At 38.5% G+C, this 14,782-nt stretch overlaps 1 protein-coding gene across 2 annotated transcripts in view; it reads right to left on the bottom strand.

Annotated features, from left to right (window-relative positions):
- FNDC3A (fibronectin type III domain containing 3A) overlaps window positions 1–10,821 on the bottom strand; it is a 153,509-nt gene extending 142,688 nt beyond the window's left edge. Inside the window, exon 1 of one of the 2 annotated variants that reach the window (XM_032403045.1) lies at window positions 10,559–10,821. The gene's annotated coding sequence lies outside the window, so the exon portion shown is untranslated. Of the gene's footprint in view, window positions 1–9,865; window positions 10,071–10,558 lie in introns of those variants that run through there. The other variant, XM_032403046.1, reaches the window with a different exon arrangement.
- Between the last annotated feature and the right edge of the window lie 3,961 nt (window positions 10,822–14,782).

Genomic DNA, 14,782 nt, shown 5'->3' with positions numbered 1-14,782 from the left:
TTGATACGTCCTGAACTAAAAGAAAAATCAATATTCTTTTTACAGATATTTTGGGCAAATGACACAATTTTTTAGCTTTTATTTCTGTGTAAGACTAAGTGTTACTTACTAGCAACCTCCAGAGTTAGCTCTTATTTGTTAATAAAATTTGTTAATAGAATGTATAAAGTAAAATTAATACATTTCAAAAGATTACTTGGGCCTCTAATTCACTACTAAGACATTCAGCTGCCATGCAATACAGTTAGGATTCCCACAATTTGCAGAAGGATACTTCATTATCTGTTTATCTATCATCAGTGCTCTTTTCAATTGCCCTCGTTTTTGCAGTGTCTTCAATCGGTCATGGTTCTCAAGTCCAACAGATTTTATTTATAAATTACTATATGTTTAGCTTTATTATTCCCATACTCAATTTAGTTTTTGTTGAAGGTTGATTAACCCAATAGTGTACAATGATGCATATATACATTAATGATATTTTCGGCTTATAACTTTAACCTTGTTCTTTAAGTAGGTGTATTTATAAACCTTCCAATTTGGCTTATATATTAACATTTTACCACTGACCTGCTATTTATGAATTTATGTTATCTAAGTAACTTACAACATATTTTTCATGCTAAGTGCAATAACTTATTTTTATACATAGGGCAGTGTTTATATGGCATAATTCAATAATATGTTAAACCATATGAAATTGTCATTTCTAAGGTAAAAAATATTAAAATAATATGATTTCATATGGTTTAACCTAATAAAAGCAAATACATATCTTATATATAAAATATATTTCCTTATAAGGTAAGTGACTATACAGATCATTAGCAATAAATTTACTATAACTTATCTTATTTTCTAATTCCTTGTCCACTGGAAAGGTAGAAGAAGTAGAATGGGTAGGATGGGTGGGTCTCAGTCTTTTATCCCACATAAATGAACAGAGGTTTAAAAAAAGAAGGAGTTGAGAGCCATTATCATCACTCACCAATGCCAGACACACTAAGTATAACTTAATTTAATTAGGCAGTCAGGAGATATAGCCCCCATCCTTCCACTATGAAATCACACCTTAATACTAACATGAAAATCTGGTTAAAACAGACTTCAAAGGCAATCCTGATGAAAAAGACATCAAAAAGATATATCCAGTCAGGAAACTATGGGAACTGAGAGCAGGAGTTGCTCCTAAGAAATCAACCCCAATCTGTTAAAGGACAGAGAGTGTACACATAATTAAGGCCAACAATTTTTTTTTAAGTGCCATTGTCTTAAATCCTATTTTACAGTTCTAGCTGATGTTTTCAGAGCACTTGGGTTACCTTTAGAGCCCAAGGTAATTACATCTGCGACAATTCTATTTTCATCTACAAATACTTTATTGCCCTTTTAAAATGTGCTAGCTTATATATTATAGTCACTTTGCTTTTTTAGAATTTCAAATTCTTGGTTACAGGTATCAGAATGACTTTGAAGACTAAAACCTGTAGTTTCTGAATATTTTCTGACCAAAATTAACACCTTGGCATCTAGGTTCACAACAGAAGGGTTTGCATTCCCCTGTAAAAGCTACTGAAGTAGCTTCACCATAACTTCACCATATTTAACGTGTTTCCTTCTAAATAGAAAATTTTATCATAAGACATCACAAGAAAATCAAGAAACATTTCTGTATTTCCTATAAGAAAGATCTGTCTGTAGAACCCAGTGTTTTAACACTGCCCTTTCTGAGATAACCAGATTCTTTGTTTATAAATCTACTATTAAGCCTGAGTTAAATATTACTGCCTCTAAACACGCTCATCTTCCTTCATCTTATTTTTTACAAAAATTTTCCTTCTTTTTAGTCTACCTTTATTTAGCTCAAGCTGATGACATCAATCCTAGAATTTACCAATAACTTTCTTAAGATATTAGGTTCTAATATTGAAACGGGGTGAGAAATAAAAATATCTAGACAAATGAGACTTGAAAACTGTAATTTTACATTTGAAAAAATTGCTTTTATAATAGATATTCAGAAAATAAAGTACACTAAAATTGTCTTGTTTTGCAGGTATGGTTATAAAGGTTGAGAATCACTAATCTCCAATTCTTGCTTCTTTAACCTATGGTAACAGTTTCTGACCCAATGCTATACTGAAAGTGCTAGTTTTAAATGCACCAATGACTTTATTTTTTTTATTTATTTATTTTTTAAAGATTTTGTTTATTTATTTTGACAGAGAGAGACACAGCAAGAGAGAGAACACAAGCAGGGGGAGTGGGAGAGGGAGAAGCAGGCTTCCCGCGGAGCGGGGAGCCCGATGCGGGGCTCGATCCCAGGACCCTGGGAGCCGAAGGCAGACGCTTAACGACTGAGCCACCCAGGCACCACCTGCACCAATGACTTTAGACACCAAATGGGAAGCTTGTGAGTGAAGGGAGGTGTTATTAAAAATTACACAGAAGAAAGAGACATAATCAAGAAGATATGGCTCTAACAAGGACTAATCATAATTGCCAAATCCAAACCCTCTTATGTTTTATTATTTTTGTTACATCACAAAAGTTATACATTTTATACTTAAGAACATATGTATAGTCATCATTTTTAATTCTTCCTCCTGTCCCTAAATCCAACTTCCATTTCTACAGCTATCCGCTGTGGAAGGTACCCTTTCAGACTTGTTCTCTGCACTTACCCAGGTATATATAAGGTTTTCTACGTTTTTTGGTTGTTACATAAAGCAAATGACATGTATTAGTCAGTATCTTTCTTTTTCATGTGAAATACCGTAATATTTTCTTAAAGAAGTATATTTGTTATCTATTTCATTCTTTTCCAGGCTGCCTAATATTCTACTGCAAGGGCATTCCATAACTGAACTATTCTAATGCTCAACAATGAAACTGCTTCCATTTTTCTCCATACATTTCCCCCTCTGCAAGAAATAACCATGTAATATTCTATATGAACTTATGATAGTATCTCTATACAGAAATACTTCTCTTCGGGGCGCCTGGGTGGCTCAGTCGTTAAGCGTCTGCCTTCGGCTCAGGTCATGATCCCGGGGTCCTGGGATCGAGCCCCGCATCGGGCTCCCTGTTCCGCGGGAAGCCTGCTTCTCCCTCTCCCACTCCCCCTGCTTGTATTCCCTCTCTCGCTGTGTCTCTCTCTGTCAAATAAATAAATAAAAAAAAAAATCTTTAAAAAAAAAAAAAAAAAAAAAAAAGAAATACTTCTCTTCAGAAGTATGCACTTCTAAAGTTGATAGATACTGCTGAACTTTTCTCCTCAAAAAGATGAGGCTATTTATACTTTGTTCAATGGTTTATAAATGTATACTTTCCAATTTTACTTGTAATATTAAGGTTGTCCAGTTTTGTTAATTTTATTACAAAGGTTTTTTAAAAAATCATATTGATGTTTTCATTTGAATTTCTCAAAATACTGGCATGGTTGAGTAACTCTTCAAAACTTTATAGGCTATCTGTATTTCTAATTCTATGAATTTCCTACTTAAATTCTTTATTTTCTACCAGGTTTTTTTTTTTTTTTTCATACTGATTTGAGAGCACACCTTGTATACTTTGAATATTAGCTTTGTCTATTACATGTCAAATCTGTTATTTGGCAATTCAGTTGCTTGCCTTTTTTAATGGCATCTAAGTTTGATGTCTCCTTGACAGGAGAAAGGCTTGCTCTACTCCAAAATGTTTTTAAAAATTCACTTCTAAAACTTTTGCCACTTTATTTACTTATATTTAGTCCATCTAGATTTTAGTTTTGATAGTGCCATGAAGTGGGTACCTAATTATCTTTACCTCAACTGGATAGCCAATTGTCCCACACCATTTATAGAGTAGCTCTTCCATTACCAGTTTATCACACAAGAAATTCTCCTGTATCCATGGAGTTCCTCCTGAATTCTGTATTCTGTTCCTATGATCAACATGCTCATTCCTACTCCAAATTCTTATTTTTTAAATAACTGTAATTTTATAGTATGTTTTGATTTTTGATAGGTATGCTCACTGTTAAGCTTCTTTTTGAAATTTACTTGGCCATTCTTATATATTTCACCTTCTCAAAACTTGAAATATCAGTTTGTCAAATTCCATTTTAAAATCCTACCATAATCTAATTAGGATTACACTATTTTCTCATTTGGTGAGAACTGCCATTTTTATGGTATTAAGTTGTCACACTCAGGAATATAGTATGCTCTCCATCCATTCAGATCTTCTTATAGTTTTCTTTATATAGCTGTTGCATATTTCAGAAGGTTCTTAAGTATTTTATAATTTTAGCTTCTACTTTTTCATTTTTCATAGTTGGCTACTGCTGGTGTATAAGAAAGCTAATGAATATTCTAAGTTATAGCCAGCTGGTTTACTGAAATCTCTTTGTGACTCAAATCATTTTGTGTTGACTATCTTGTATTTTCTAAGTAGGTAATCATATCAACTACAAATACTAACAGTGATATATCTCACCTCATCCCCCACACACCCCTTATTTAGAGGTTATTTTTCTTGCTTCTTAATGCATTGGCTGATACTTTAGGGCAAATGTTCTGTTCCTATCTTTTTACGGAAGTGCTTCTAATATTTCACTATGACATTTAATACAGCCTTCTGATAGAGACCCTTTACTAGGTTATTTCTTGTTAATAGTTATTAGGGACAACTGAATTATAGAAAATAATATTTTTAGCATCAAAGAGATAATCATACAGTTTTATTCTTTCATCTGTAAATATAGTGAATTATGTCAATATGTTTCCTAATACTGAATCAATATTATACTCCTGGGATTCAAAACATTGGAAGTGGTATGATTAAAAGCTGAGGCTCTGGAGTCAGGTGCCTGGGTTCAAACCCCCAAATCACTAACTAGTTGTGTGGTATGTTATTTAACTTCTTTCTACTCCAGTTTCCTCATTTTTAAAATGATGACAATATTATCTACCTCAGAGGGTTGTTTTAAGGATTAAGTAAACTGATACACATAAAGTTGTTTTAACAGCAGTCAGAACATAGAAAGTATTTAATATATGTTAATTTATTATTTACTAAGTGCCTTATATTTGCCAGGCATAGGGTATGAAGCATGGCAGGGGGCACCAAACTAAGGCCTGTGAGCCAAATCCGGCCTCCTGCCTGTTTTTGTAAAGTTTTATTGGAACACAGTCATACGCAATGTTTATAACTTATCTATGGCTGTTTTAATGCTCCTACAACACAGCTAAGTAGTTGTAACAGTTCATACAGCCACATATCTTAAAATATTTACTATCTGCTCCTTTATAGAAAAAAAAAATTTCCAACTACAGCAGTACTGTTCCAACTCAAGAATTTTATAATCTAATAGTTGAGACAGACAAGAAATATATATGCTATGGTATATGTACACAATCATGATATTGAGGGTATTACAGAAACATGGCAGTTCAGTACTAAATGACAGGAAGGATTCACACAAGCGAAAAAAAGGCAAGAGAAGAGGTTATTTTATTTACCCTTAATTATCTTTAAATATGCATTTGTTTATATGTCTTTACCTCTCATCCTAGTTTGTGAATTACTAGAGGGAAGGGAGTACAACATTCATCTTTGTGACGTTCATATTTTAAGTATGTAGGACGTTTAAAGAATTAACAAATGATAGATGAATAAATGGTGAAAATGGTGAATGGTGGAAAGAAGAATAGGTTATCTAGGTGACAGTGATTAGACCTGTCAAAGTTCTAGATATAAATATTCTATGGCAAGCAGTTTACTTGCCATGTTAAATGGGCTCTCTTAATCCTTATAACAGCCAATTCTAAAAGATAGATCCTATTATTACCCCTCTTTAAGTGAAGAAACAAAGGCCCATAGAGGTAAAGCAATATGTGCATGTTTATACACAACCAATAAGGGAGGAAGCCAACAAATAAACCTCTATCTACCTAATGTAAAACATATGCTTTCTACTACAAAATTGGGAATAGATATAGTCACAGGATATCAACAGACTATATACTTTGAAACAGAGACCAAAGACATTATAACTGATGCAGCAGAATTGTGGTATGATTTTAATATCTAAAATTGAGCAATGATATGAATAAAACTCATGTTTTTGAAAATATTAGCCTGGAAGCAGCCTGAAAGATGGCTTAGAGGGAAACTGCCCCTACATTTTCTCCAAAGGCTACTCTACCACACACATTAGGCCAATTTTAGCAAGGTTCAAGTAATAGATTAAAAAAATACAATTGCAGGGGCGCCTGGGTAGCATAGTCAGTTAAGCGTCTGACTCTTGGCTTCGGCTCAGGTCATGGTCTCAGGATCCTGAGATGGAGTCCCATGTCAGGTTCAGCACTCAGTGTGGAGTCTGCTTGGATCCTCTCCCTCTGTCCCGCCCCCCTAAAATAAATAAATAAGTCTTTATAAAAAATATAATTGCTAGCATACAGTGGCATTTGAGGAATAATGATGCACTTACTGATCTCAAGTACTGGAAATAGCTGGTCCCAACATGCAAAAAACTATTAACTAAAGTGTAAGAAAAGAGTATATATTGCAAATGAAAATATGACATGGAAAAAAAATCAAGCCTTAAGAACAAAATTGCAAACTGAGAATGCCTGTCTTAAGCAAACCAAAAAAATCCAGAAAATGAAAACATAATGAAATCACATATTATAAATATTTTCATTTTAAACATGTAAGCAAATCTTAAGAAAAACTGATTCTGACGTAAATGACGACTCCTTCAAGTTCAATCTTAAAAGTAGTTGTTTTATATAACATCTATTTCTGCAAAAGAAAGCACATCATTACTTTTTAAAGAGAAGTCTTAACTGTACTTTAAAATGCACTTGAACACCTGTTTAGAACCCCCAAAGTAGGAAGATTTTTTTTCTCACTGGGGAACTGAATAATAAATCACCTAAATTTTCTAACTTATTCTGTTCAAATATATATTGAGATGTGGATTCTGAAGAAGGAAAACAGAAAATATCTATCAGATATTTGTGATAGAGGCTGATTAATAAAATTTAATTTATTAAACTTAGGTAACTTTTATATCAGGGTTTATTTCAAAGTACACATCAAATTTACTTTTTATTTCTAACTAAGCACATAAGAGATCTCAAAAAGTGAGAAAGGAAGAGAGATATGAAAGTCAATCAGAAGTAACAGTTTCATCTGTAAAATAAAAGTACTACCACATATCTGGCATGTCTGCATAGGATTTAAAAAATTACCAAGTACAGGGACTAAACACCAATGAGAGTTCAACAAGTGGATCTTATTACTATACATACAGGGATAGTCTTCCACTTGAAAAAAAAGAAAACCTTAAGGAATTCACTTTTGCATATTTTTATCCCACTCTGGAAAAGACTAGCTGAAGATGCTTGGAATATAAGATCAGTATTCCCTTGCAAAAAGAACAGAGGCATTGGATATGACCACAATGAAAGATTAATAAGAACAGAAAGAAAAATTTTACATGCATTGTTTGCCAAAAAGCAGTTAAAACTTTTGAGTAAACTAAATGTTTATTGGAAGCACATTTGCAGAACTTTGAAGGATAAAACTTGAATTCATGATTTCTGGTCTTACTAAAACAAACAAACAAACAAAAACAAACAAAAAACCCCCCAAAAACCCAAACTTCCAATTGCTTCCAATTATAGCAGTATTAATGTAAGCTCTTATTTGGTACTTTGTTTTCATGGTTTCCAACATCTCTTTGGGTACTCACAATATTTCTGTGGGGAAAACAGGATAGGTATTATTCTCAATTTTAATGACTGGGAATTTAAGATGGAAAAAAACTAATCTGAGATCATATGGCTAATAAGGGTAAAGTTGGAACTAAGATCCATGGAACTTAATCTCCTAAAAAACAAAACAGCTGGAATGATCCAGCTGTTTCATGCACTGGCAAAAGGGAGGTCGGAGAGTAAACTGTTAATTTCTCTTTAAAGCAAAATTTAAAAAGCCAAATTTTTATTAGGTAGCAATTCACGGTGGCTGAAATTTAGTTCAAAAGTCTTACAGTGTAAGACAGTATATACATTTACAAAGTATGAAAAATATTAATATAAATAAATTACAAAAATTAGCTTAAGTTTTGTTTGGTTGGTTTTAATGTTTTTAAAAGGGGAAAAAAACCACACTGATGTTATCTAGGCAGCTCTCCATCTTATTCATTTTTACTTTTTCCAGCACTTAATACTATCCTTCATATACAGAATGTATTTACTAATGCCTTCAAATCAAAAAATGTTGTGCCATATTCTTGCTCTCCTGATGACAAAATGATGTCATTACTCTTTAATTTTTTTAAAAAAGATTTTATTTATTTATTTGACAGAGAGAGAGAGAGCACAGATAAGCAAAGTGGCAGGCAGAGGGAGAGGGAGAAGCAGGCTCTCCGCTGAGCAGGCAGCCCAACGCGGGGCTCGATCCCAGGACCCCGGGATCATGACCTGAGCCGAAGGCAGACGCTTAACCAACTGAGCCACTCAGGCGCCCCGATGTCATTACTCTTGATGACAGAGTAACCCTAGCCAATTCATTCATGCAACCATAACCTGAGGTACCACTATTCACCTGGTAATGAGGGGAAGTGATGACACAGATGACACCAAATGATAATCCTAACATCAGTTTTTTTAAATGCATATCATTAATTTGGGAGAAGCAAACTGCCTTTATAATTACATCTGACTGAGGCCAGAGTTAACCAGAATGTTTATATTCCCTAAACATTCAATGATTTTGAGGTTTTGAAAGGAGAGACAAAAAGGAAAAAGAGGGAGTTAATTCCAAAGCATACAGGTGGCTAAAGTCAACCAGCCTGGGATAAAAAAATTTCTGTCAACCTACATAAGAAAACTGAGAGATGATCTATGAAGAAAAAGAAAAAAACAGTAAAACTTACCGGGACAGTGCTAAAATTTTTAAATCGAATGTTATTTACAAAAATTTTAATGAGTTTTCTTCCTGTTAAATCATCCTTTCTTCCCACTAACTAGTATTATTAGTGATGACAAGAATTACCAGTGAGCCAAAAAGCTGAAAGCAAATTTTAGGTTCTATGTTATAAAAGATGTGTTAAAAATCCTTTTTATCACTGTTTTCTGTTAAGCCCACCATCTGTCCCAATAGGCACTTTATCTCATTACTTGAGATAAATCAGTTCAACCAAGAAAACACCAAAAAGGCAGAGGAGTCATTCCTCTGGGATATTTTTAGGTGATTTAAACAAAACTTACACGATGGCAAGAATTACAGATTTAGCAAATACACAAAAACTAAATATTTATCCAAATACAAGACCTTAGCCACAAATCTCAATTAGTTGCTGCCTAACATATGGCTCCAACCCCTGAGTGGCATATGTTTAGCACTGGTGCTGGTAATAGCACGGTGGTAAAATAGTATAGTAACAGTTCAACTTTAGTTATTTCATTCTTATAATACAGAAAAACACTCCAACTTTGGTTTCAGGAACTAAAAACAGAGAGCACAGTAAGAAATAATTATGTTGCTCGGTTTTAAAAGTTCATACTGAACACATATGAGGATTATACTGCAAAAAGAAAAAAAACCTTATAAGCTTATTATTCTTAGTTGGAAGATGCTCAGACACAAAGGTGTGCAAAGAAACTTACATAAAATTTCACAAAAGAAAATCTCTAATTCACGATCCCTAGCACCCCAGTAACCATTACACACCCCCTCCCCCCCGCAAAAATATCCCAAGGCTTTAAACGCTAACAGTTTGATAAAGGAACGATCAACGACTACTTTAATTACAACAGCCACCGTTGTGCTCCAGACTGTATGACAAAATTATTTGTTCATTTTCCTTTACCTAACGCATGGCGTCCCTCCACAGCCGTGTCAAAAGTTCAAAGATCCAGGTTGTTTAACAGGGCGAGGACTGCAGCCTCGAGTCAACCTCCTGACTGAACAGGTGGTTAACTCAGCCGGGTAGAGGAACGGCCAGGTACTGACACCAGCCAAACAGGATCAAACACACAAGGGCGGGTTTTCGAGGTTTTAACCCCAAGATGAACGGGGGAAACTCTCTTCAGAAAAAGCGTTCAAGTTCGGCGGCTGCCCGGCGGCCGAAGCCCAAGGCGCGGCGGCGGCCGCTCGGCGATCTTCTCCGGCGGGCTCCGCACTCGACCCCCAAGCCTCCGCGAGCCGCGCCGCTCACCGCCGGCCGGGGGGCGGAGGGAAGGCCGCCCGCGCCCCCCGCGCCGCCTCCTCGGGCTGGTGGCGGGGCCGCGGTCGCGCCCCCACAAGCGCCTCCGGGCGAGACTCGGGCCCGGCAGGTGGCCGACAAGTTGACGGGTCCTGTGCCCGGCCCCACTCCCCCCCTTCCTTGCCCACAGCGCGCCCACAGAACGGGGTGGGCCGGGCCCCTCGACGGGCCCGAGCCCCGCTCGGCGCCCCGGCCCCTCAGACCCAGCCTAACGGTTTCCGTGGCGCCTGCTCCGGGACGGGAGTGGGACAGCTCGGTCTCCCCCGCCTTTCCCGAAGGGAGCGCCCGCGCTCTCACCTCCGAGTCACGCCGCTCTGAGGCGGAGGAAGGCGGCTACCCTGGCGCCTCTTCTTCGGGTTCCTGATCGTTCTCGCTCTACCTCAACGGCAGAGCCAGCTCTCGGGGCCGCTGCGGCCGCCGGCGCACTGACTGGTGGGGTGGTTTTCCGGCAGTGACGGCGCTGCCTCAGCCCCGCTCTTCACTCCCTCTCCGCGTAGCTCCCGCTTTCTGTTTCACCCGAGGGACCACGAACGCCGCCGCCGCCATGCTTACTACGGAGCCGGGAGGAGGAGCCCGGAGTCAGCGCGCCCAGTGCGGCTGCGCGAGCCTCGCCGACGGCGCCCCCGGCCGGCCCGGACCCCGCGTTCCCGCCCCGCGCCCGAGCCTGCTGCCCCGCGGGTCTTCCCCGGGAGCGCGAGTCGCCCGCCGAGTCCTTGGCGCTGGGCGTCCGAGCGCCCCCTTACCGCTCCCAGGGCGCCCACCGCCCTCCCGGGGCTGCAGGCTCTGTCCTGAGGCCTGGCTGCGCCAGCTTCGACTGAGCATCTGGCGCGGCCAGCCTGCGAGCGACACTAGGGAAATGTGGAGTTAATTGACGTTCCTAGAGCCACTCACGCAATTCTCAGTCCAAATTGTAAAAGGCTCCCTCTGAGACGCGCCGGGGTCAGCCTCTTTCTGAAAGCACAAGAACTTAACGCCGGCAGGTGCTTTTAAAGACACTCCCCCAAGGAATAGGAAGCCAAGCGAAGTGGGTTGGATATTTTCCATCCTAAACACTTAGAGCCCCGGATCTCTACGGCAAGCAAAAATATTTAGATAATTACTTCAGTTGAAAACGTGGGGGTTAGTTTCCTGGTCTGTTTCCCAGCCAAATCGCATGAAAACCCATTACCTTAATTTGTACAACAAACAGCACGAAGCTTACAAGTGAACGGAGCAGAGATTCCTTTAAACCTCCAGCAATTGGGGGCGCTGCAATAATTCCCGAGGGCTGGCCAGGGCTGCTTACTTTTGCAGATTCCACTGAAGGTCTTGGGAAGGGGGTAGTCCTTGGGACGGAGAGTCCGACCCCAGTAACTGTCCCTTCAAAAACAGTGATGAATGTAACCAGGCTCCCTGTTCTGGCTTTATTTCACTTTATTAATTGTGCTGCGTTTTAAAATAGCAGTATTTTTATTTTAACCCTTCTACAGAAATCCTCTTAAAATCTACTTACTCCTACATTCTTAAAGAGTACAATGGTTAATGAAAGTCTTTGTCCATGATTGACCATCAAACGTGATACCTTGGCCATATGCTGAAGTCCCAGGGGATTGCTGAGGTATATAGAATCCCTACTTTGGTGATCTCTTTTTTTCTCTTTGGAATGTTCTCATCACCTTTTCTAATAATCTGTCACTGCTTCTCATCTCCTCATCTGTCTCTTTATCCACTCTGAGCCTTCCTCTTATCCTTTCTACTCTACTGTTTATTTTTTACTCTTTTTTCTTGATGGCATTTCTCTGGCTCCAGGTGATGATTGATCAGATGTTTATAGCCACAGCCAGCTAACGAGAGAATCCTTTTCTTCCCATCAGTAAATAGGACAGTGACTCTATATCAAGTGATATTTTGCGATTTTTTTTTTGCTGTTCACTATCAAAAGTTCTTTCCCTATGAGAGGTGTTTTCTTTCCTTAACTTCCAGTTTTGGTCCTCTTCCAGACAAAATTGCTGGAAAGCTGATCTCTGAATAACTGAAGCATAACTGTATATTGTTTTAAAATATGAGTATTTATCAGAGTGTGGGCAAGTTGGGTGGCTTCTCCATATTGCTACCCTAGCTCTGTTGGTCTGAGACTAAGCTAGTGGTTTCCAAACCTAACTCTAAGCTAGTAATTTCCAAAGCTTCCTACTTGGGAGTTTTTTAAAAAGCTAGAATCTTGTAATCTACCCCTCAAGATTTTGCCTGAGTGGGGGAGAGGGAGCAGGAAATGGCATTTTTTAAAAACTGTATTTTTAAAAAGTATCCTGGGCATTCCTACATGTATAGGCACAACAAAGAGGAACAGCTATTTCAAAGGAGACTAAGACATAATTCCAGAATATCACTGAAGTAGATGTAAAGATTGTAGTCAACAATATGCAATGCTGGAAGGTTGAGTCAAGTGAGGACTGGGGAATTTATGTCCTGTGGAGAGAATGAATCATACACATAAATAACCCTAACACAAGCACCAGTATCTCTGGGAATTCAGAAAGGGACAAGAATTTACGTCAGCTTTGAACAAGTCACTTCTCAGTACTTCATTTTTCTTCTCAATAAAATAAGGGTCATTTTCAATCATCTTTCTTAAACTCTCAACAATACTCAGCACTTTGACCAATTATTTATTTGAATATTACTTCTTGTTTGGCCCTATGCTCTTGGCTTTTTTTCCTACACTTCTGAGTACTGTGTCTCTAATTCCTTTGCAGTTTCCTTCTCCTCTCCTTAGCTATTAAATATAGGACTGCCTCACAATTCAGCTTAGGTTCTTTTTTGTTTTCATTATAATCTCTTGGCCTAAACATCATTATCCACACCAATGGCTTTAGTTATCTATATGTTGATAATTTCCACATAGGTGTCTCTAGCCCAGACCCTTCCCCTAAATTTCAAATCTGATACCAACATGTTTACTTAATGTCTCACAGCTACAAAGTTTAGTCCAACTGAGTTCATAAACTCTTCTTATTTTCCTTTCTCCTCATCTATCCAGTTGTTCAAATCAAACATGTAATAGTCATCCCTGATATCTCCTTCACTGTTATTTTCCATATTCATTGTAGCATCAAGTCCTGGCAATTTTATCTTCCAAAGCTCTCAAACTGGTCCACTTTTTACCAATTGCCACCAATCCAATCTGGCCTCACTGCATAAATCTAAGCCCTTTCATTCATTTTCCTCTTTACAGCCCAAATGATCTTTATTTGTTATTTTATTATTATTTTCTTAGGCAGAGAGAGAGAGAGAGAGAATGGGGGAGGGGCAGAGGGAGAGGGAGAGAGAGAATCCTAAGCGGGCTTCACACCCAGCACAGAGCCTGACGGGCTCAATTCCACAACCCTGAGATCATGACCTGAGCCAAAATCCAGACCAGAGTTGGACACTTAACCGATGAGCTACCCAGGTGCCCCTGCAGCCAAAATGATCTTTCTAAAAACAAGTAATACTATGGCACTTCCATATAAAACTCTTAAACAGCTTATTATTGTAAGATATGACTAGAATTCTTAAGGTGGCCTACCAGACTCCGTGGGGTCTTGCCTTTTCCAGTGTCATCTCCTACCACTCTCCCCTTGCTTCCTGTATAGAAAATTTCCTGACCTCCTTTTAGTTTCTCAAATGTGCTGTGATTCCAGCAGCCACAGGCTCTCTGCACATTCCTGTCTTCTCCCTTGTAACCATCTTATCTCTTACTCATGGGAGTAAGGAAAAACATTTCTGACTTCCCAGAGGAGTTCAAGACCCCTTGATGTCAGCTCTCCTACAATGGGTATACCTTTCCCTCTATGACACCATAACTTGCAACATTTTGGTATATGTGAATACTAGGTATATTTCCATTGTTCTCTCAAAGAAGAGGACTGTGCCTATTTTTGCTTACACAGTGCCTGGCATGTAGTAGGTCCCCCTAAATACTTCTTAAATGATTGAATTTGTTCTTGGAAGTCCCTTCTAGGATTCTAGAAGGTTGTTGAATCATACAATTAGGAAGGAGATTACTGAGCACTTTTAAGACAGCAATCTTCTGTATGATTAATGGGAAGAGATTCAAGAATATGTTGGGAGACAGTTCTCCATAGAACTGTCATATTTCTGTATGTCTCATGAGCAGAGGCACTAGCAACTTTTGTTCTAGATTATCTGTCTTTTCCAGGATGTTTGTATAACAGACAGCCTTGGAAGGTAGAAATAGTGTCTCCTACTGCAATAGAGGGCACTTTTTTTTTTTTTTATACCATCCAGCATGTTAATGTCTCCTTTTGTGGTGAAGTTTGAACAGCTTTGTTTGCAGCCCATTATAAAAGATTGGGGGAGTTCTAAACTTGGTGTTCCTCAGCTGTGATGCAGACCCATTGCATATATAGCATCCCCTGGGCCACACCACGTTGCCCCGAGGTGAAAGCTGGGAGACAAAGGAGATACCATGAACGTGAAGCTGGTGCTACTTGCTGTGTGGTATGTAATACAGTCTTCTGACCCAGAAGACACAGGTCTTCT

Source organism: Phoca vitulina, unplaced genomic scaffold (assembly GCF_004348235.1).
Source record: "Phoca vitulina isolate PV1807 unplaced genomic scaffold, GSC_HSeal_1.0 scaffold5, whole genome shotgun sequence".
Lineage (NCBI taxonomy): Eukaryota > Metazoa > Chordata > Mammalia > Carnivora > Phocidae > Phoca > Phoca vitulina.
This window is presented reverse-complemented; position numbering and strand designations above follow the sequence as displayed.